We start from the raw sequence: 22,533 nt of genomic DNA, 5'->3' as shown, positions 1-22,533 counted from the left end.
TTCACAACATTAGTTTCATGCATTTGGGCTGTCATAGCTGAATTAATCTGACATCCAGAGAAACTGTTGTAATAAAGGACCAAACGTTCTTCATAATTGGCACGGGTGAACAGTTTTGTCATCAAATCCTGAAGCAACTGAAAGAAAGTTATTGAGCCCTGACATAGGCTATGGAGTTGATCTCATCCCCTCCTTTTTCTAAAGAGGAACACATAAAAATCTTCAGTTATAAACTTTGTGACTTCATCCATTTCTGTCTTCTAGAAATGTTTGCTAACAGTCCTGGTTGATGGGGCAACCAGGTAAGTGCAGATAACCCCAAATATGTTGGTAAACAGCCCTTTGATTCATTATTTCAATATGTGTATAGATACAAACTGTATTTGTCTCTAATAGTCATAAAAAAGGCTGACACCATCCTTGGACTTTGCCACATATCATGTCCCGAGTGGGCTTTCCAAGCCAAGAGAAAGAAGGGTCTAATAAAAAGGGGTAACAGTCCCAAGGATCCTATCCACTTTCTCAGAGTTACAGGATGAAACTCCTCCCAGGTAACCTGGCCAGTCCAGGCCTCTGACATTTCTCATCTGTATCTGCTTTAGCTTCAAGGAAATTAGATCGATTTGTCTGCTAGATGCTATTTGTGTTATTTTAAGCTAACCAGAGTTTCCAATTCTGACACTTCATATTATGCTTTTTGTAAATTTAGCTTGAATATATGAAAATGTTAAATGTTTTGAATGATATAAACTTGGTGAAAGTATGCAAGAGCAGCCTTGAAGTATGATGTAAATTGTATTTTTTTAAAAAAAAAAACAAACCTAAAATGTTAAAAACATTATGGAAGAACAGTGGGTTCTTGGACATGAACTGATTTCCAGAATTGGACTGATTCCAGAACTAGCAAGAAGGTTGGCCCCACGACAGAAAGAGAATGCATGAGAAGTAAAAGGATCTGCTTGAAAGATCCTTTGTGAAGCCTCAAGGAAGCAAGCCAGAGGCCCATAAAAACTTCTTCCTTAAAGATAAATGAAGACAATTATATGGGAACCAAGCCCCATTATCTAACTCTGCACTTGAAACAGGTTCATAGATCCAGTAATATAAACCAGTTTCCTGTTTTCCAAATTTGCCTTGAAGTACAGTATTTTACATCTGTCTGAGTTTGACCTGAGTCTGTTTTTTAGAAAAGGGGACCACCACTGTGGTCAAAACAAACAATTGCCTCATCAAAAAGATTGTGGCTTGATTTTAATGATACTTCCAGTTGGAATTCAACTGGTCCCTGAAAAGGTCCTAAGAAAAGGAAGATAAATGGAAACTGCTAATACATGGAGAAGGAAGTGTTATATCTAACAACCATGCATTGTATTCTGTAATGATATATTTTAATATATTTATTTATTTATTTATTTATTTATTTTTTAAATTTATATCCCGCCCTTCTCCTTGCGGACTCAGGGCGGCTAACAACCGGGTAAAGATACAAAAATAACACACTACAAGTTTAAAAATTAATTAAAAGGGAAATATTAGTAATTTGGTCTAATTAAAATTATAATTAAAACCCCCTCTAAAAGTTTCCCCTAGGCCAGTCCCGCAAGCTGGAATAACCATGTCTTAAGGGCGCGGCGGAAGGAAGGGAGATCAGGGATCACCCTGATCTCTGGGGGCAGTTCATTNTTTTTTTTTTTTTGCTACACATCTGCGTATTTCTTTCATTTTGGCAGACAAACAGCATTTAAACTTCAGTTCTGCTGTAGGGTTTCTTCAGAGTGATGCAACATTTTAAAAACTAGCCTTAAAAATGAATCAAGCCTCTTCCAGAAACTCAGTCTTCATCTGGTTATTTGGAATACAGCCCAATCTCAAACTTTCGCAGAGCACTGCAGTTTCTTGGGCCACTTGTAAGATAAGAAGGCCCACCTTTCAGTAGATGAAACTTGAGAGAAAGAGAAACCAGACTGTCAGTTGGCACTTTGCCTTGTGCGGTTGCAACTGAACATCACATTTCCTGCTCTTGCCTCAGTCCCGTGAGCTGTAATAGACGTTGCTCTGGCTGGCACAGAAATAATGGGACTGCATCTATTTTAAAAAGTATTATTGTTACAGCTATATTTAATGCAGTGTATCTTGACTTGCTGTACAGGCTTTATCATGAAACTCTATTGAGTGAAAACCACAGTAAAGCTGTAATGACTTAGGGAGAATACTGGATTCAAAATCTAATACCTATAATGTAACATTAATGAAATGGGCTACAATGCAATTTTCTTCTACTAGCTATCTATGTAGCAAGAACAATTTAGCAATCATGAAAGAGGAAGAATTTATTTTATCATTATTACTGTTTAGAGTACAATTTAACTACTTGATTACATTTGTGTATTTTATCCCATTTTGGTCCTTCACAGTTCTATGCTGTGCTCTTTTGATAGAAGTCCAGTCTTTAAGCTGCTGTTACAGAACTATTTGACATCTTCCTTAATTGTACACAAAAGATACTGGGCACCTGCAGCACACAGGATGAATATACCATCACTTCATAATAGTGAGAAACTGCCAATCCTAGTGAAGGAATCACAAAGACATAGAGTGGATTAAAGTGCTGGGTGAATGCATCCAATAGTTATACATAAATTCTATAGCAGAACATATTGGACAACATTTAAATTAGCCAGAGAACCAATTAAAGTAGGGTTTGGACATTTGTGGGTGGTCCCCTGCATCCCATTTACAATCCCAGAATATGCCTCCCCCAATGGAGGTTGAAACATGCTTTGTGTGGTCCTTTCGCTTTCAGTTGCTTAAGTCATCCATTATAACAGATAATAATCAGATCACCATCATCCCAAAAATATTAAAACCTTGGCAGGTTTTGTGTTTTTTTTCATTTGGAGAGAGCTTGAAGGGCAAAAGCAAAATGCCATGCAGGTCTGCACAACTTAAATTACCAACCTCATCTCTTAGATTCCCAAACCCCAAGGAAAAGAAAACCAAAAAAAAAAACCCAGCCCACTTACTTTGATGACACCACCACCACATCCACCATCTCTCAGGAAAGGAGATTGGAATGTATCCCCAGGCCAAAAAAGTTGCCTCTCCTCTTGTCATCTCATCTCCATCAGCATCTCTTCATTACCCTTTTGTCATGATTGGGTCTCTCCATGATTTCATCTGACTTTTTCCTCTTATAAGAAAAAAGTCAGATGAAATCACAGAGGCAATCTTTTATTTGGCAGCTGAATTATTGCTATGGAATAAGACAAATAGCATTGTAAATATACACTCTATTCATTACAAGCTGAAGTCATAGAAGTCATAGAATGCTTCTATGACTTCAGCTTGTAATGAATAGGGTGTATATTTACAAATAGAGTGTATATTTACAAACTATCACTAATTATTGTTAGAAATGAGAATTACCCTACAAAATGACCTTTAAATGTTCAAAAAGTATTTAGCAAAAAGAGGAAAAAATATGTTGAGTTGGATTTTCCTTGTTTTTATTATCTTCTGTTTCCATGCCAAGATGATTCAAGAGTGTTTGTATTTTTGTGCAGATTCATAACAACTGGACAATTAGTGTTTCCCTTTCAAACTGACACATTTCTTGGTTACTTTACCTTCAGTCTTCGTGAAGTTGTGAAGTTTTTACTGAAAATTTATACTGAAATGATAACTCTGATGTTGAAGTATTAATCACAGCAGTTAGTACTTTTTAAGGATAAGTAATATTTAGGTTGTACTTGTAACCAGTATAAACAATTCCAGATGACAGTGCCAGAATTAAATGCTACATTCTACTATGAATTTTAAAATAAAATCTCTCTTCTTATTATTCTTAGTTTAAGCAGTCATTGCATACAGGAAGTCCTCAACTTACAGCCATTCATTTAGCAGCTGGAGCAAATGGCCAGTCCTTGCAATTGTTGCAGCATCCCCATGGTCACATGATCAAAATTTCAGCACTAAGCAACCAATATGTACTTATAATGGTTGCAGAGTCCCGGGGTCATGTGAGTGCCATTTGTGACCTTCCCGGTCTGCTTTCAACAAGCAAAGTCAATGGGGGAAAACAGATTTGCTTAATGATCATGTGATTCACTCAACAGCCACCTTGCTTAGCAACGGAAATTATGGTCTCAATTGTGGCCTTAACTTGAGAACTATTTGTAATTGGAGTAGAAACAGTTGTGTGAAAATGAATGAGGGCACTTCAAGTCAGGTCAGTGTCAAGCTTTTGGCAGCAGCTATCACAGATGGAAAGGTGGATAGAGAAATCTGTTAAATGTTGGGTTCACATATGGCATTAAATCACAATTTTTAATCCAAAGTGGCTGACTTCACACATTATGTCAATGTTAGAACAAAATTCTGGTCTGTTCCACAGCCAAGTAAATAAGCTCAGGAGGTAGGATTTGGAGGTAGGATTTATTTCAACAGCAAAAACATGAATGCACAATCCAGCTGACTTCAAATTTAGAACATTGAGAATGATGGTACTTATAGTATCAATAAACTTTGATGTGAAGTATGTTAGATGTGTAAATTGAGGTGTTCCTGCCTTAGGTATATGTGAAGTCCCTAGGAGAGGAAGGTCCATTCCTTGTCCTGTGGGGTATGTGTTCTTAGACATGTAAATCTCTTCCTTGATATAGAATTTTATGAGAAATCTAGCATCGGGGATGCAGTGCAGTATTGTGATAAAAGATTTCCCTTATTTTGAGGGGATTCTGTTTTATATTTGTTTGGTGGTGTTGACTGACCTACTGGAAAGGCACACTTAATTGCAGCCTGCATGCCCCAAAAGCTTAAGCTTTGTTTGTTACTTTGTTAGTAGTATATCAGAGGTGGATGATGTTGATATGTGTCCTCACTAAGGAATATATGTGTGTCACAGGGGCTTATTATTCTTTATTTTTTATTCTTCCAACACTAGCCATAAACTAAAGTTTCTAAATCATAATAGCTTGGATCACATCATACAGTAAGGCACAATTTTTAAGCATATCTTGTTTAGTAAGAAAGAAATAGATGGATTTAAACAACAATATGTTATGTCAACCCCAATTTTTAATCGCTTGGACCTAGAAGGATCGTCCTTGATGAAATACTAGAATTAGGGACAGGAAAGTCAGATCTACTTTAGCAAGGGATGTGTTGTCCAGCTAACTAAAGGCCACTCCATTTCACTGTTTAGAAATTGATGCCACTTCACAGTTTTGTTTTGTATCATTTGAATCTTGGTGGGCAGTAAAATATCCATTAGAAGATCAGCACAGACCTAGGAGATATAATCATTATTAGATTGGCGTATTTTCCTATGCCTTGAAATGTATGCTGCTATTTAATGTTAATATTCTTTAAAATATGCATTGTATTTAGGATGTCAAAAGCATAATCAGTATCTAATTGGGTTTGAAAACAGAAGAATAAAATAGTTCCAGTACAAAAAAGGTAGATGAAAGGAAAAAAATGTTCATTGTTATTTTTGATGTAGATTATTTAATTGCTTCCTTCTACATATATATGCATCAAATTGGCACATTTGAATAATATATGTAGAACCAAAATGGTAATTATGAATGCACTATATATGTATATAGACTCATCAGCTAAATTGTTGTTTTGCTTTTGAGGCAATATTCAAATAAGGGACAAATGATATTCATTCTGGACCCATAGTAACTCTCAAAGCACTCGAAACATTGTTTTTTTAAAAAAAAGAAAAAGAAAAAAACCAGTTACCTTGTATGAGAAACTGATTTTAGTGCTATTCTCGATTTCTCTAAAAATGATACTTAACAAGGGGATTCTCTAGTACAATTTTAAATTTATTTAACTAGTTCACTTTACTCAGTAACTCTAGAACCTAGGGTTCATTGTGGAGCACATGAAATATTTTAATCACTGTAATCCTTATGGGCAATCTATAAATATGATTAATACATTAATTACATAAATATAGCCAAAATAGTCTCCTTCATGGATTACTGCCTTGTCGTGGTGAAGGGGCTTGCGTAATTCAATGAAGCTATGAGCTATGCCGTGCAGGGCCACCCAAGACGGACAGGTCATAGCAGAGAGTTCTGACAAAATGTGATCCACTGGAGAAGGAAATGGCAACCCACTCCAGTATCTTTGCCATGAAAACCCCATGGACAGTACCAAAAGGAAAAAAGATATGATGCTGGAAGATGAGCCCCTCAGGTTGGAAGGTGTCCAGTATGCTACTGGGGAAGAGTAGAGGGCTAGTACTAGTAGCGCCAGAAAGAGTGAAGCAACTGGGCAAAAGCCGAAAGGACGCTCAGCTGTGGATGCATCTGGTAGTGAAAGGAAAGACCGATGCTGTAAAGATCTTTTCTCCATAGGAACCTGGAATGTAAGATCCATGAATCAAGGCAAGCTGGAGTACCAGACCATCTTATTTGTCTTTTGAGAAACCTATAAGCGGGTCAAGAAGCAACATGGAACCACATGTTGATTGGTTCAAAATTGGGAAAGGAGTCCAGCAAGGCTGTATACTGTCATCCTGCCTATTTAACTTATATCCAGAGCACATCATGAAAAAGGCAGGGCTAGATGAATCAAAAGTTGGAATTAAGATTGCCGGGAGAAATATCAACAACCTAAGATATGCAGATGATACCACTCTAATGGCAGAAAGTGAAGAGGAACTAAAGAGCCTCTTGATACGGGTGAAGAAGGAGAGTGCAAAAGTTGGCTTGAAACTCAACATTAAGAAAACCAAGATCATGGCATCTGGCCCTCTCAATTCCTGGCAAATAAATGGGGAAGAAATGGAGGTAGTAACAGATTTTATTTTCCTGGGCTCCAAGATCACCACAAATGGGGACTGCAGCCAAGAAATTAAAAGACACTTGCTCCTGGGGAGGAAAGCTATGGCAAATCTAGACAGCATACTAAAAAGCAGAGACATCACCCTGCCAACAAAAGTGCATATAGTCAAGGCCATGGTTTTCCCAGTTGCAATGTATGGCTGTGAAAGTTGGACCATAAGAAAGGCTGAGCGCCAAAGAATTGAAGCCTTTGAACTATGGTGCTGGAGAAGATTCCTGCGAGTCCCTTGGACTGCAAGGCGTTCAAACCGGTCAGTCCTAGAAGAGATCAACCCTGACTGCTCTTTAGAAGGCCAGATTCTGAAGTTGAAACTCAAATACTTTGGCCACCTAATGAGAAGGAAGGACTCATTGGAGAAGAGCCTGATGCTGAGAAAGATTGAGGGCAATAGAAGAAGGTGACAACAGAGAATGAGGTGGTTGAATGGAGTTACTGAAGCAGTAGGTGTGAGCTTAAATGGACTCCAGAAAATGGTAGAGGACAGGAAGACCTGGAGGAACATTGTCTATGGGGTCGCAATGGGTCGGACATGACTTCGCAACTAACAACAACAAGCCAAAATAGTATATGAATAGATTGTCTTTCCATTATGAATTCTGGTGTTATGACTGAATGCAGAATAAGTGAAAACTCTTATTGACTTCTGAGAGGCTTCTGTCAAGAAAATAGGACCTTCTGTTAATTTAGTAGATTTCTTAATTCAACTCATGTCTACAATGCACCAGGTTTTAGAATCCTCAGTGCACCATATGCTTGTAAACCCCTGTGTATATAGCTTTCAAATAAATACTGTGTAGTTGAGATCAGAAAATTACAGTTTAAGAAAGGGTCGTTTTATTTGGAAAGAGATTGTTTCTGGATGCATCTGTTCTTTTTCTCAACAGGTATAAATTAATCCATCAGAGAAAGCAGGAAGTAAATTTAAAATCTGGGAATTGCAAACACTATAAAAGTATCACATAGTTGATTTGTGGCATTATTGCTGTGGAGGTTTAAAAAGCAGCTTTAATGGAATGATGGATTTGTGAAAGTTTAAGAAGACCACTAGCAAAGTATTCAATTTTATTTTATTCAATTTTATTAACTTTATTGAAGTAATTTTCACATTTTCGGAGGTTTCCAAAATAAGAAATTATGTGCATGTGGTGAACAGGGACCTGTGTTAAATTAGGGGCTGAGTTTATTATCATTCATATCTCTGTCTAGATTCTTACTAGTTTTTGCTCTCCTCTTCTTCAGCAGTTAAACTAGAGAAAGGAGCACTAGTGCCATTACATGAAGACTCAGCTTATGTGATCATATAGGGATAATTTTATATGCTGAGGCTGCTAGATGATACTTATCCTTTAAACTTAGCTTCAATGTTTTGAAAATGTGCCAGATACACCTTAACCATGTTGATAAATCAAAAACTCAAATCTAATTGCTGTCCTCACTTTTTGTTCTGCTTAAGTAAAAAATAGTATTTCTTAAAGTATTGTATATTCTTTTAGAGATGATCTTCAAATTGGGTTAAGGATATCTATAATACTTGTTGGCCAAATCATTGATTGGCCAAACCAAAAGCTGGATTGGTTTTTCCCTGGTGTGAGTAGCCAATTATCACACAAGGTGGGAAATTGTAACCCTGTTTTTCTGCACAACAGAACCCTGTTTTTCTGCACAATTTAGTCCCTGCTTTTGGGACTAAATAACAAATGGAGAGCCCCCAATACACAGGTTAGCATAACTTTTATATATATATATTTTAAAGGCACATAACCATTAGGAAGCAATAGGTAACAAGCAATAAGGTGCTCACACCCCTGATAGATGATGGCACCCCCAAAACACGGGGTTATTGTTGTTGTTGTTGTTGTTGTTATTCTCACTCTTCTGTGTCCAACCAATAAGTTGGTAATTAAGTATGCAAAACTTTGTAGTTAATTTGTCCACAACAAGAAAAGGGAAGTTAGCATATTCTAACAAATCTGTTTACAACAGAAAGAGGGCTCGGTCTTGTTTCCACTGCAGTCCTGATTCATGATGGTGCATGCTCTTATCAAAGAGCATGGCCTACCAGAGTGAGAGGCTCAAAGAACAAAACATCTAAGAACAGAAGTTGGCAAAATGAAGGTGTTTTTTTTTCAACACTCCTACATAATGTTGCCAATAGATGCTGATTCTGATTTCTTTGTAGAAATGCCGACAATTAATTAGAAACACAATAGAATGCTATGTAATCTAGACTTAGATTCCACACTGTAATGTTCAAGAAAGGAACACTCCAAAGAGGCAAGCAGTATTTTGTCTGGTCAGCAGGGGGCACAAAGACCTAGCACCAGGCCTCATTGGAAGGATTTGTGTTAATTTTCAGCAAAATTACTTTTAAGATGTCTTTAAATTTCCCACAGAATTGCAAATTAATATATAATATAACATCTAAGTGGATGACCAAATGCTTTCCTAAAAAAGGAAAATGCCAAAGTATGGAAAACCCCAACAAGTTCATGCCTATCCATATGCAAATATGGTATTTGCTAAAGTTTGCATTGGAATAGGAAGAACAATCTGGATGTACCAGATTGGTACATGGAAACATGGAAAAAGCAGAGGAAACTGTAGAGGCTTTCAACAATTCCCATGAGAAGTAACAGAACGAGAACTTTTATAAAAAAAATGTTGGGCATAAGCACCAAGTTTTTGAAAAGATTAAAAAGTACCCTTTTTTCTGTTTGCCAAATAAAACTTTAAGGGAAGTAGCAATGGAAAAGTAAGATATCTATTCCTGGGCTTAGAAATTTGAAATACTTTGAAATAACATACTGTTATCTCAGAAAATTAAACCTCTAGTCCTGATGACGGACCCAGATTGGATCATGCTGTTATTGTTCAAAGAAGTTGATTTAGATATCTCGGTGCAACAATTCCCTAGATATATAAAGCTTGGTATTGAATTATCCATTTAGTCCAGTGATGGCGAACCTTTTAGAGACCGAGTGCCCAAACTGCAACCCAAAACCCACTTATGCATCATCGGGTGCCGGGTGGGTGTGGCCCATTAGGTGGGTGTGGCCCATTGGGTGGGCGTGGCTGCAGTGGTAACGGCAGACTGGGTGGGACTAAAAAGTTTAATCAATCAATTCCAACTTTGCGAGATCTTTTTTTTCCCACGAGAAGTTGAAATTGACTGATTGAACCTTTTTTTTTTTTTGCACACGGTGGCAGAGGCCTAAAGCGAAAAGGTTTTATAAAACCCAACTGAAGGCCTAGGACTGGGGCGACGGTGCACGTGCCCACAAAGAGGGCTCTGAGTGCCACCTCTGGCTCCTGTGCCATAGGTTCGCCACCACTGATTTAGTCTGTTATTTGCTTGGAAGGAGGAGTAACTCACCATTAAAAATATAGTTGATTATACCACTTTTTCCACAACTCTACACACCACTGTCACTGTTAAATGACTTAGGAGTGTACATTTAATTCCCAATCATTTTCCTCATTTAATCAGGCCCAATCACCTTCTGAGAAGAAATCATCACAAACAAAAATAAAAAGCATACTAGCTTCACTAGAGAAAAGTATCACTCCATAAAAGGGAAGAAGGATATACTACTTGAGCAACCACTTACAGCTAACATTAAAAATATTCCCCTAGGCCTCAGACTAACTACCCAAGATTGCATTCCTCCACTTGCCTGAAATCCAGCAAAATCTATGTCAAATTTTATGATTATGAATGCTCAGCCAATCGTATCCTTAAATCTCATCCTGTGATGTAGACTTGAAATCTTTTTCTTGCTGTCAACAACTTCCCACATCCTTGTAGCCTTTGCCACAAAACTCCCAAAGTGGTTATGTTGGTCATTATCAGAGGGAGTTATGTTCAAATTTCAAGCAAGCCATTGCTTCCTTCCAATATAGCCCCTAGGGAAATGTGTGATGCAAAAATATGCAGAAAATCCATAATAACTGTATCAACAGAGATAGTAATAAGCATGTTATTTTTACTCAAGCACATGAACATAAAATAAAAAAGTAAAACATGGATTGGGTTTTTGGGATGGAGGAAAAGTTCATCATAAGGAAACATAGGAGACAATCATTCTATAAAATTTTGTTGCATTACAATGACAATCATAAATTAAAAATGACCCAAATCTTATGAGACCCCCAAATCATCAAGAATGCTGCCTCTCATGAAACGTAGCTATTGTGTGAGGTTGCATGAAAGCTCTGAGATGAGATCTCCCAAATCTCATGCTATGGCAATTTCATAAATTTAAACCTCATAGGTTTGTTGAAAATGACTGTAAGAAATATTGAAGTATACATGCTATTCAAGTGATCTGATTTATTTCAATGAAATAAATAGCTGCATGCTTGAACAACTGAACTCAGCAAAGTTTCAAAGGGTATCCCGGAAATACTTGACGTAACCAAGGTATCAGTGAGCCAGCAGAGACCTTTTAATTCTGTGGGTACTTTTAGAGCAAGTAGCCATTATAGGCTGAACTAGCCAAGAGAACTGTTCTGGCAGAAATATATAAAGGACACCTGATAGCATCTCTGCCATTAGCAGTTATTAAGATAGAGTCTCTTGCTCCTTAGGATATAAATAGAGTCTAATCCTCTTTCACTTCTCTAGCGTGCATGCAGGAAGAGAAGATAAGGGGAGTTAAGGCTTAATGCTAAGAAAAGTATTGCCATAAGTAGCTCCTTCCTTAGACAATTACTTTAAAAATACTTCCATGTTTGTATTTGTATTTAGAGATTCAGTTATACTAGTTTTAGTAAAACTTAGCTGATTAGGCTTTATCTAGTTGAAATCTATTTATAATCTGCATGTTTAATTAAGATAGTTGATTTATTACAATATTGAAAAAGAAAGATTACTCTATTAAAATTTTCAAGTGTTACAAACCAAATATTACCTGCATGACTATTAAAAAGAGTTAAGCTACACCTAACATCGCTCTATTTTTTTCCTAGAAAATCTTAATATGTCAAGATTTTATCAATTCTTTGTTGTTAAAATGTATTAGATTTGATTCATGCTAATTTTATTGCTTTTTAAATTATTATTATTTAATGTCACTTGCAGAAATATCAGTTCTTCTCTTCCCTTCCCACAATAAATCAAAGTTCTCTGTTTATATAGAAATCTGAGCATATTTAACTGAAAAATAAAATGTTCCAGACCTTGTACGTTGCATGGATAGTACTCTGTTCTTTGACTGATTATGTGCCATCAAGTTATTGTTGACTCTTGGTGAGAAAACAGATTTTCTCCAGGACAATCTGTCCTCAATCTGATCCTTTAGGTCTCCCAATGGTATAATTGACTCACCTTGTTGCTGATCATTGTCTTCTCTTTCTTTACATTTTCTCAGCATTACAGACATCTCAAGAGAGCTATGTTTTGCATAATGTATCTAATGTATGATAATTTAAGCCTTGTCATTTGTGCCTTGAGAACTCTACGTTGATTTCTTCAATAATCCAAATGTTTTCATGATATTGTCAGGAATCTTCTCCAACTCCAACAGTCAAAAGCATGAATATTCTTTCTATCCTGCTTCTTTTGTCCTGCCTCCAGCTTTTGCTTTCATGAGTGTCATAAGGGAAACTGTATCTGCAGAATTCTGATTGCTATAGGAATAGCTGCTATCATACTATCTGAATATCTTTTCCAAGGCCTTCATGGCTATTATACCAGTGCTAGTCTGCAATTTATTTCTTAAGTGCTGGTTCCTTTATGGTTAATCCTACAAAGCATAAACTATCCACCATCTTCATTGCCAGACTCCGAACTTTACACCAGATGTATGCATCAGGGTTATGTCAGTTATAAAATGTTTTGAAAACTTACTTGATGATTCCCAAATCTTGCAGAGGCCATTTTGATAATTACAAACCATCAAAAGAAAAACCTAGACAAAAATCAAATATATTATGTAGGCCAGAAGCTAAGAATATTTTTGGCCAGCTTTGCCATAAGTGCAAGTTCCAAGACTGAGTCTGGGACTTCAAAGGATGAAGTGTGGTAAATTACAGAGATGCAGGCTTGTATTAGAAGTCAGCTGTGTGCAAGGAAAAAGTACAGAGGTGTGATGCCCAGTGAAGGACCAACAGAGACAGGAGAGGGATAAGAGGAATTAGGATTTACTTTCAGATATATGAAGTGGCCACCAGTGTTTCATCTCCTGCTCTTAAATGGTAAAAATGATAGCCTGGAAAAAGAAACTTCTCTGCCAAAAGCCCCATTCCTTGGTTCATTTGAAGTGTATTTATAAGATGTAAAAACAGAACAGGAAAAGCCCTCAGTCACCTTATAGGCTTACAAAGTTATCCTACTACCCTGCCTTTAAATGAAGTGATGATTTTTTAAAATAGAAAAATCTTTAGAAAAGTTTATCAGACTGCAAATATTTCCCTAAAGAGGCTGATGAATGAAATGGGCTTAGCAGAGAAGAGCAACAAATATCATTAAGGGCCTGGAGGCTAAAACATAGGAAGAATGGTTGGATATATCTAGTATAATGAATTGGATATATCTAGTATAATGAAAAGAAGGACTAAACTAGGACTGATAGCAGTGATCCAATATCTGAGGGGCTGCCACAAAGTCAAGCTATTCTCCAAAGCACATGAAGGCAGGACAAGAAACAATGGATGGAAACTAATCAAGGAGATAATCAACCTAGAACTAAGAGAAATTTCCTGACAGTTAGAACAATTAATCAGTGGAACAACCTGCCTCCAGAAGCTGTGAATGCTCCAACACTGGAAGTTTTAAAGAAGAGATTGGACAACCATTCATCTGAAATGGTATAGGGTATCCTGCTTGAGCAGGGGGTTGGACTAGAAGAACTCCAAGGTCCCTTCCAACTAGGATATTGTTATTTTTATTCTGTTCTGCTCATTCCTATTCTTAATATGACCTGGCTTTTATCTCTCTTATCATTCTGGTTGCTACTTTTTGAATACGCTCTAGCACCTTAAAATGCTAGATATATGAAAGTTTCTATCTACAGATATTGTTGCTTCTACTGATGCCTTCTAAGATTGCATTAGCTTTGTAGCTGACAAACCTCTGAAACTCAAGGACAAAACCCCTCAACTTGTCCATTTGCATTGATTATCCTCAGCTAATTAATTTCTAAACAATTATTCTTTCTGAATTTATTTCCCTACACTGCACCTCTGGACAGGGAAGGACAAATAAATTAAGCATCAGGTAGGCAAGTATGCCCTTTTTATCAAGTCCTACTGTGGTACAACTAAAAAAAGAGAATGAAATAAAAATACCCAGGATGGACTTTGTTAAGGAAAAATGCTTAAAAACATAAATTAAGTTCTAATTTAATATTGGGGACAGAAAAAAAAAACGTATGGATGGCCTTTCATAGCTGTGTCTTTCTAGTCCCAGGCTATTTTAAACTACTATCATATGAACTTTGTAAGACTGACAAATTGTAAGCTGATGTTTCTTGCAGTCTTGTTTGAGTTATAATTGAATGTGATTGCATGAAGATTTTTTTAAAAAAGTTTTATTTTTAAGAATTACAATCTTTAGAGCTTAGTAAACAACATGTCTGGATTCACATATTTAACATTAACTTCTTCAATATAAATCTATTCAGAACTGCACAAACAGGTATTTTCCCCCTGATCCTCCTTTCTTCCCCATATTTTTCCTTCATTACACAATTACAATTCTTGGTACTATTGATGTATACAAAGTTATATATAAACATCTTCATTATATTTTACTAATATTATACAAATAACAATAATATCAATTCATAAATCAATATCCTGTTTTTCGTGCTCTTGTTTAAAGTATCTTTGTCAGTTATGATTTTCTAAATATTAATTACATTTATATAGCTAAAAAATTTATTCATACCGATGCTCCTCTTATTTTCATATTCCCCATATCAAAAGAAGAAAAACAATGCTATTTTAATTCTAAATCACATATTTCATTATAAAAGTCTAATTATATCTAAGGGTTATCCATTCTTTTAATCATATTCAAACATATGATGTCCCATCTAGTAGGTCAAATCTTCTATTTTTTAAGTCTAACTCTCGCTTTCTTTGCCAAATAGCTTTCCAAGCCAAGGCAATTAAATCACCCAGGAATTTTCTTTCTATTTTTATGAAAGTTGCCCCTGACAGCTCTATGTTCCATTCCCCAAAATTTTCTTCCTTGTCATCAGGTGCATTGTGCAGACTTAAAGGGTAAAGGGTCTTTTGCATTTTCATTGTTATGGTAAGTCTTGCAGTATTTTATCTGTGTATGGTAGTTTATATTTCCCTTCTTTCATCTCTTCTATCTCTAGGTCCATTTCCAAAAGCATGAAGATTTTTAACGAGACAAAAATTACCAGCAAAGATAACATTCTTATCATGGTGGATTAAAACACCACTTTAGAATTGGAATTGGAATTATGGCAGGCAGAAGAATGGATTTGTATCATAAATGTGTAAGCATTACATCTGTAAACTCACAGAAAATTATTCAGGAAATATTGAATTATGCCAATATCCATTCCCCATACACATCAAATACAAAAGTTTCAGAAAACCTTGGTTATGTAACTGAAAATTTCCCAATATTCTCATGCCATTCTGGAAATTCATGACTTTTGGAACATTTTGTACATTGTTCTAAGTTTTGTTTGGTGTAGTTTTAAGTCATACTAATTTCTTTCCAAAATAAACCTGTCTAGTTTTAAACAAAATATTATTAAAGCAAGAAAAAAACACACACACATACACGAAAACTGGACAATTCAGTCTTAAACTGTATTTATAGTTGGGGCTAAACTTCTCTGAATGGGATTTACTTCCTGATATACTTGTGCCTGATTGCACTGACACTATAGAAGATAATATTTTTAATGCTTTGGGTTAATTGATTAATATTTTCATTAGACTTTGGGTGTTGTAGATTTAGAATATATTTGATTGATTCAAATAGGCAAAATAGGAAAGTAATAAATTTGATGGGTGCTTAAGACAAAAGATTTTGGAGGTGTGGTGGCTCAATGGCTTAAAGACACTGGATTTGCCAGCAGGAAAAGGTCAGCTCCCTGTACTTCAGCAGTTCAAACCCTAGCACCTGGTGAGCTCCCATCACTCAGCTCAGCTTCTGCCAACCTAGCAGTTCAAAAGCCTGCAAAAACGCAAGTAAGTAAATAGGTACCACTCTAATGGGATGCTAATGGCAGTAGCAACAAACCATCTGATGCCATACATGCCTGAATGTGAGGTGAACTCAATGGAGAAAAATCCTGGACGATGCTGACACTTCTGCAGAACGTTGTTAACCACTCATGTGTGGAGCTAGTTCATCCCTTGTGGTGCACCTGGATAATGTGTGAACATGAACTAAATGAACTAGCAAACTTAAGGAGATAAACTACTCTGTAATAACATTGTAGACTCCCTGGTTCTCAGTGTACTGTACAAATGCCATATGCTAAATACATAATAAGTCAAAAATTACAAATAATCACAATGCTGTCTGATTCCAGATTCATTAACCAATAGGACCTTCTCAACTCATATTTGGAGGGACATTCTTGTGAGGACTGCAGTTCCAAAGTTTTGAGTTCAGCATGTTTATATTTGAGGGAAAAGGTCCATTTAGGCATTGCCCCTGTAGCTAAGAATCAACATCGGTGAAAAGTATAATGAATATGTGTCAGAGAAGGCAACTGTAGCTTCAAAGCAAGAAAGGCACACTTTTCTTCATCGACATCTGAAGTAAACTTTCTGGAGTTAAAAATAGATGTTCTCTTTTCAAAACAATATTGCTTCTTATCCAATTACAAAGCTTCAGCAACATTTATCTGAGCTTTCTACGTGTCTTTGAGAAAAGTTTTGATAGAAACATTTGCATAGATTTTAAACAGAAATAGCACTTTTAAATCTGTTACTACCCATCTTATTCCATATATAACGCAGTTAAAACTGCTTGTTTATAATTCACAAGATATAGGTGTTCATTTTTCATTCTTATAGATATCAGTTTCCTCAGTGTTTCCAAACTTACCAGCTGAAATGATTGCAGTAAAAGGCAGCAATGTGGTGGCCAAGTATTATGCAATAACTTGGCCTTTTTCAAACTGGATTCCGTGCGGGCTGCTTTTTCCTTACCACTGTACATGTACAAATCTCGTCTCCCAATTCTGACAAACATAGTTTCCATCTTCCACCCCACCGACCACACATTTGTGTGTATGCATGTGCATGTCCCTGAGAGGTCTGCTTGATCCAGGTGGTATCTTGAGCACAGAAATATAAGAATAAGGCCTATTAAACTGTATGGGAATTGATTTTTTAAAAAGCTAAGATTGCACAGCTTAGCTACAGTGCACGTGTGGGACTTCCTTCAGAGTAAAATATGTAAGAACCAGATTTGCAAAGGCAGGCAGGCAGGCAGGCAGGCAGGCAGGCAGGCAGGCAGGCAGGAAGTAAGGAAGGAAGGAAGGAAGGAAGGAAGGAAGGAAGGAAGGAAGGAAGATGGCTTCAACCAAATATTGACCATAACAAAAATCCATGGTACCAACACGTAGAGGTACATAGCCTACATATACATATCATTTTCCTTTTCTTTATTTATTTGGGTAGAGGCTAATAAAGATTTTTTTCCAACTATAGGTTCTTGATGGCAACTTATAGAATTACAGATGGTGTAAAAAAAATGAAATCAGAAGAAGTGAAACTAATTTCAGTGCTGTTTATATTCCTACTATTTCCTGGAGCACAAGTTTTGAGAAATTAATCTCAAATCACAAATAAGAAACAAAAATAGAATTAGAGCTTTAGCTATGGTTTTGCAGGGCCTTGCAAAAAGAAAAAAAAGAAAGAAAAGACAAACCAAACAGACCATGTATTAAATATGAGCAAATAGTGGAAAACAATGGATTGGATCTTGCAAAATTATGAAGATGATTGGAAACCAAACATTTAAACTTGAAAGATAAAAATCCTGAGTATTTCAAAGGAAAACATGGAGAACTCTGTAAGAAGAAGGGGCACTGAATACAATTCTATGTAATGAGAAGTAAATTTCCAAACTCACTGATTTCGTCACTTAAAATAATTTCTGAAATAACTGTGAAATTCAAGACTTATTTTTTGTATATTGGAAATATTTGTTTATTTATATTTCATGTTTCTAGACTGTCCATCTTCCTCAAGGATTAATTTTGCATTTATAATAAACATTTTGATTTTCATTTTTTTTGGGACATATTTCTATCACTGGTGTTTTTCCTCTTGAACAAGGGTTTCAGCAAATTTCTTTTTTGAACGGGCTTGAAGATTGAAGATTGCTACAATAACTGGCAAATTAAAATAATTAAAAAATCATAAAAGGAAATAATATAAAGGCATAAACTATAGTAAACATAAAGAATTCACCTTTCCACCTCAAAGCATTTTTCTACCATCAGTTCCAAAATTTCCAATACTACCTAAATTTTCAAAGTTTGCTTGGAAACAATGACAGTGGTAGAGTTATTTAAAGAAATATGACAATAAAGACATTTGAAAAATTAGGGGCCCTCCTTCATCAGGACCAAACCATGGTCCCTAGCAACCCACCTTTTCTTTTTTCCATTATCCACACTAAATCATCATCTCAATCATGCAGCTTAAAGTCCTCTTTACTATTTTGTTAAAGTCCTTTTTTCAATCTTAAGCCGCCAACAAGACATGGTGGGAGGCTTGCAGTGGGGTACCCCAAGGTTCTGCCTGAGGTGCAGTACTCTTCAACTTCTTCATAAATGGTTTAGATGGGGGAATAGAAGAGGAACTTGTTTGGGTGATATTTGGGCTGATTCCTCACTTAGTGCCCCAGTGGGAAAAGAGCTTTCACTCATTTTTTGCCAGCCACCTGTCTGAGCAAGTTATCTATGGTTGAGAAACATAGCAGGTGAACGGAGAATAAGTTTCGACTATGGCAAATCCTGATAGACATACAGAATTTTGGCAAAATTTTGGGATATTAGGGTTTATTTTTTCCATCCTGCTGATGATATTGACAAGATGGGCCAGGCAATCTTCCTTGCATAGAACAAGCTTAGAACAAAAACAATAAGGATTGGAATTGAGGTAGTAAAATCTATTCCAGTGTTCTGTGCTAGGTCTGGCATAACAACAATGGGCAGATATCAACTGGTATAGGAAACTCTCAGCCTATTAATAGCACTGGTCTGGAAAGAGTACAGAGAAGAATAACAAAAATGATTAGGGGGCTGGAGGTTAAAACATATGAAGAACAGTTGCAGGAATTGGGTATGTCTAGTTTAATGAAAAAAAGGACTAAAGGTGACATGATAGCAGTGTTCCAATACTTGAGAAACTGCCACAAAGAAGAGGGAGGTCAACCTATTTCCCAAAGCACCAGAAGGCAGGACAAGGAGCAACGGATGGAAACTAATCAAGGAGAGAACCAACCGAGAACTAAGGAGAAATTTCCTGACAGTGAGAAAATAAACCAGTGGAATGGCTTGCCTTCAGAAGTTATGGGTGCTCCATCACTGGAGGCTTTTAAGAAGAGACTGGATGGCCATTTGTCTGAAATGGTATAGGGTTTCCTGCTTGACCAGAGGATTGGACTAGAAGATCTCTAAAGTCCCTTCTAACTCTGTGATTCTGTTATTCTGTTAAAGGAGCTGCAAGAACTGAACCATGCTTCTACTTTAACTATAACTTGTCTTTTACTCATGGTAGTGACTAGATTTCTTTTAAAACAGCTTGCCTATGTCATTGCAATAAGCAGAACCTATCAACAAGTTGTCCTTGAATCATTGCCTGGAAGACTTCTAGTTCTAATACCAGCTGGATAAATACTGACACATAGTGTTCTGCTGGCTCACAGATAGGAACCCTTTAACCGAGTCATGGGGAAGACCATAGAAATGGCCCTTGGAACAGCAGCTGGGATAAGCAAATTCAGCTGCTCATTCTGTTTCCAACCCTGAACAGCAAGTTTAAGCTTTTTTGATCACCCTCCATCCATTTGTTCCTTGCATCCAGACATTTTAAACAGTAAGGAAACAGTTTTACCTTTTTTATATCCCAGCTGAAAATTTCAAAAACACAAGTCTGTTTCAAAGACTCCATACTTAAAGGCGAAAAATATTGGTTGTTATGGCAGACATTAATTGATAAGCAATACTTAAATGAAGGGGATATTGTTGCCAAAATTATTGAGAAGAAAGCAAAAGAAAGCCAAAAAAAAACAAACACCTAGAAGAGCAAGGCATTATAAAAGATGAGTGACGGGGGGGGGGGGGCGTGTTCAAGGGAAAGAACTAGTTAAGTTCACCGTACAGCTTATAAGAATTCGTTGCATGGCTGTAGGGGGAAATTCCATTTCAGGAGATTCTGACACGATAAGAGTTAAAAGAAGTCAGCTACCTGTTCATTCCAGTAAAGGGGAAAAAGGCTGATGAGACACTCCAGAGAGTGAATTCTTCCTCTTGGGTGGGCTTTTAGAAGTGGAAGGACCCCATAGAAATGCGATTAAAAATCACTGTGCTTTGTTGGAGGGCTTCCTTTTTCCCATCTCTGCTCTGCAAAAGAGTCTGTCATGCTTTTTAAAAAATAGTGAAATTGCCTTTTATGTGTTGAATTTCTACTTAAAGCTTCTATATTTACATAAATACAGAATTAGGNATAATAATAATAAAGTTGGAAGGGACCTTGGAGGTCATCGAGTCCAACCCCCTGCCCAGGCAGGAACCCTACACCATTTCAGACAAACGGCTGTCCAGTCTCTTCTTAAAAACTTCCAGTGTTGGAGCATTCACCACTTCTGGAGGCAGGTTGTTCCATTGATTAATTGTTCTAACATTCAGGAAGTTTCTCCTTAGTTCTAAGTTGCTTCTCTCCTTGATCAGTTTCCACCCATTGCTTCTCGTCCTGCCTTCAGGCGCCTTGGAGAATAGCTTGACTCCCTCTTCTTTGTGGCAGCCCTCTTCTTTGTGGCATTTATATAGGCTGGCATGATAGGTAGGGACTGAGTAACAGATGAAAGTGGTATATGGGTTAATGCAGTGTTTCTCAAATTTGATGATTTTATGGTGGTTAGACTTTGGCTTTGATTCCAACTCCCACCTCCAACTTCCAGCATGCTAGCTAGGGAATTCTGGGAGTTGTCTACTGAACTTGAAGCTGCTAAGGTTGCAAAACACTGGATTAGTGCATGATGCTGGAACTGCCAGCCAGAAATGGTCTGCACTCTGGCAGTTCAAGACTGGGGGTGACCTCCCATAACTTCATCCCTAACTCCTGCCCTCCCAGCAGTTTAAAAGCATGCAATATTGTGAGTAGATAAATGGGTACCACTTTAGTGGAAAACACCTAGCTGCATTCATGTGTGCGGAGAATGGAAATCCAGGCTGGACTTGGTCAGATGCAAGGCATCACAACATGAGGTGAGAAGAGGTGAGACTGGCAGAGGAACCCAGAAGAGCCAGCAGTCTGAGTGCTGCTAGTTAACTGGTATAAATCATCCCCTGTGGTGCACCAAGGATAAACGTGTAAGCGCTGAACAGAATGAACTAGCATTCTAGACTGTCAGGACTGCATTGTGTATCAGTATGTGTAGATTTCCCTGACATTGTATGGCATATGCTAAATAAATAGTGCATAAGGACAGACCCAGTGCAACCTAAGTAGAGTGACCACTAGATAAAATCAAATATATGCATAAGATTTCTTTTTCTTTCTCTTCTTGTCTTTTTTTATTTTTGCTGCCATCAGATGTTGTATTCCAGATCTAATATTCCTAGTACAGTTGAGGCAGCTCTGTTCCCTCAAATATAGCCACTAGTTTTAATGTTGGGATGGGAGACTTGTCTGACAGGTTTGCCTTGGAGCCTATAGAGCTGTCTTTACAACCCTGCTTGGGCAGGCTGGTTCAAAGGAGAGCAGCTTGGTGGTATATTATGAACAATATTTTCTTTTACCTAGAGACTACAGGAACAAATGTGAATGGGCTTTTATGTTAGCGATCCCACAAAACTAATGGATATAATATCAGGTTTGTAAAGCCCATTAATCAACAATATGCAGAAGACAGAATATTGATAGGACATAACAAATTAAAAACAAGCCTTTCATTCCAGTCTAATTAGCTTCAATGAATGGAGCGAAGGGCAACTCCAGATCCTTTTTTATGAAGCTTAGTGTTGTGTACTTCGTTCGCGAGCGAGTAATGAAGACACATGGCGATGTTAAACAAACGCTTTATTCTCTTCCGCAACAACCAAGCAAAAGCAAAAGGCATGCAGGCCTTTTTATATGGCCAGAAGCCCGTACACATCAACCAATAGGAACAGAGCGTTTTGCACCTTGCGCATGCGCACAAGGCCGGCGCCGCTCTGTCTGGTCCCAGGCAGCTTTTGGAATGACCGGGACCAATGCAACGTCCCGAGCCTGCTTTTGCAGGCTCAGGACACAACCAGGGCTTTTTTTCAGCCGGAACGCGGCAGAACCGCGTTCCGGCACCTTTTTCCGGGCCGGCCGCACCGGAAATAGCCCCTCCCGCACCGGAAATAGCCCCTCCCAAATTTTACTTGCATTCCTGTTCTCTAAAGGGGCGGTCCTAGGGTTTGATGAGGGCGTGGCCAGGTTTGAGTTCCGCCACCTTTTCTCTGAGAA

The sequence above is a fragment of the Protobothrops mucrosquamatus genome, unplaced genomic scaffold (genome assembly GCF_001527695.2).
Source record: "Protobothrops mucrosquamatus isolate PMUCROS unplaced genomic scaffold, P.Mucros_1.0 scaffold6, whole genome shotgun sequence".
Lineage (NCBI taxonomy): Eukaryota > Metazoa > Chordata > Lepidosauria > Squamata > Viperidae > Protobothrops > Protobothrops mucrosquamatus.
Note: the sequence above shows the minus strand (reverse complement) of the source record.